This window comes from Cibotium barometz, chromosome 57 (genome assembly GCF_041138505.1).
Source record: "Cibotium barometz isolate CiBa-2024 chromosome 57, ASM4113850v1, whole genome shotgun sequence".
Lineage (NCBI taxonomy): Eukaryota > Viridiplantae > Streptophyta > Polypodiopsida > Cyatheales > Cibotiaceae > Cibotium > Cibotium barometz.
In genome coordinates this window covers 20896855-20899400 of record NC_141102.1, presented here as the reverse complement: position 1 = coordinate 20899400, position 2546 = coordinate 20896855, and positions in this window count along the sequence as shown.

Here is a 2546-nt window from a genome sequence, read left to right as displayed (position 1 = left end):
ACGTGGTGCAATAGGGATGACGTACCACCATTTGATGTCATGCACCATTGGTAGATAGATAACCTACTCAAATACCCACAGTACAGTAATTAATTAGCATATCAAAAGTCAAGGGGTACGCGAGCTTAGATATATATGTACATGAAACACATTAGTAAAAAAATGCATACCTGCTCACATTGTTGTGGCAATACGAGCCTATCTTTCTTTGTTTGCCAGAACTTTGTAGAGTCAATAGTTACATATCCACTTGCATGGCGTTTTATCGTTGCATCAGGCCCTTTTTCCACCACGTTCATTTGCCATTTGACATCCAAAACATACACAAAGAAGCGACGAAAGTCAAGCCTAAATATGTCTTGGATTATGCCACAATAATCATCCATTTTTCCATTAGCTCCCTCAAAGCTACTAATGACACCGCAATCTTGTGTATTTCTCTTTTCATCAATTCTTTGTGTTCGAAAATGCTTGCCTTCACACCATATAGCATTGAACATAGTGCACTGGACCAAAATAGAAGCAATATTTGTGTAAGCAATGTGAATAAATATTAAAAGAAAATCACTTACAACTAATGCAAAACATTAGTTCTATGTACCTTTGACATGCATCCTCGTGCATACTCCCATTCTTCCGCCGTGATATGCAGCCCCTCGTCACTCTCTGCTCTCTCCATTTCCTCATGCAACCAATCAACATGGATATCATTCGGAAGTGTTGCTAGATGCTTAGGGTACGCCTTCCGAGAGCCATGTTGCCTCCGAAAGAGAGCTCTTTCTGCTTGCCTTTTTGTCTTTGCATCCTCATATCTTGTAACCCATCTGCTCATCACATCACTATTAAGGATACAAGTGAAATTGAGATCATCAATCAATGTTCTGTCAATTACTTTACTCTGTCCTTTTCCTTGAGGCACAATAGAGGTCATCCTCAAGTCCTCTTCATTGCTCCATAGTCGTGGCAAAGAGCTGTCCACCTGACCAAGAAATTCTGAAATATATACAAGAGACTCTTGTATCAACCAACCCTCGGCCATGCTTCCTTCAGGCCTTGCACATTGCCTCACAAAGTCTTTTAAGGTCTTCATGAAGCGCTCTAGGAAGAACATCCAACGTGCATGCACAGTACCACATAAAGCAATTTCGTCCACTAAATGCACAATGAGATGTAGTTGACTTGTGAGAATGGTTCGCGGAAAAGTCTCCTCTACCAAACAAACCACCTCCACTGCCATAACACGCGCATCATCCAACGTGGCTGGATCAATTGCTTTGGAACTAACATATCTGAAAAATAAATAAATAGTACGTTATACCTCATGCACGTTCATTTTGCAAGGTATAATGAAGGGTGATCTGAGCATGGGTTTTACATACCTCACAAGCTCGCCCATCTTATAAATACATTTTTTCAAACTCTTATTCGCACAATGGTCGATGCTAGTAGGTAGTATGAACTGCGCACATAAGAGCACATTTATGGTTTATGGCATTACAAAATTTAATTTCAACGTACGTACAAGACTTGGAAAACACTTACTTGAAGCATCTTGTGCCAATCGTGGGACTTCAACCCATATAGTTGCTCAACGCCTCTTTTCTTAGTGGTTGTAAAGGCTCCCTTCAATGATCTCATGCATCCAGTGGGAGTACGCAAAGTGGTGATGGCCTGCTTTACCTACTTCTCCTCTTTCTTTGATATAATCCATGGTGCAGGCGGAAGACGAACGTGCCCACCCACCTCTCGTGGCCAAGCTTGACGCATACGTCCTGCGACCCGCAAGTCCTCACGTACGCTAACATTGTCTCGTTTACCAGTAATATGTTCCCAAATACCAGATCCCACATTCTTGAAGATGTGCATGGGATCAAGAAGATGGTTGATCTTAAGATGGGTCCAATATGGCAGCCGAAAAAAAATGGAGTACCTGCACAAGGGATTGCTCTATGTGACCTTTAATCCAATTAGAGACTACACAAAACAAGATTGAAAAAACATCACTATACCTGTTCATGCCATCTGGAGGAAGAATAGTTGTAGACTCCCAAATACGCTTCCAATCTTTTGCACGAAGTGTTTGTGGAGGAATGTTACTCTTACTAGCAACATATTTAGGATGATCTGAGGGGAGAAATCGATGATGATTATCGAATATAGTCTTACACAAACCATCAGCATACTCATGTACTAACGAAGGGCCACAAACAGGACATGCATGTTTACCCGATGTTTTCAAACCTGTTAAAATATAAATAAAAGTTAGAATAATAAAGTCAAACCGTCTAATTAATATATATAGCCAATAGTAATAGAGTAGGGAGGTAATTAGAATTCTTACCAGAACAATCGCTGTATCCTGGAAAGTCATGCATTGTCCACATCAACACTGCTTTTAAGTCGAAGTGTCGAGAGGAGGGAGGCCTACTAATGTCCACCACCGCAACACCTCTCCATAGTTCCTCCAACTCATCAATCAGTGGTTCAAGATAAACATCCATATGCTTGACTTTATGTTTCCCTGGAATTAGAAGGGATAACATAAG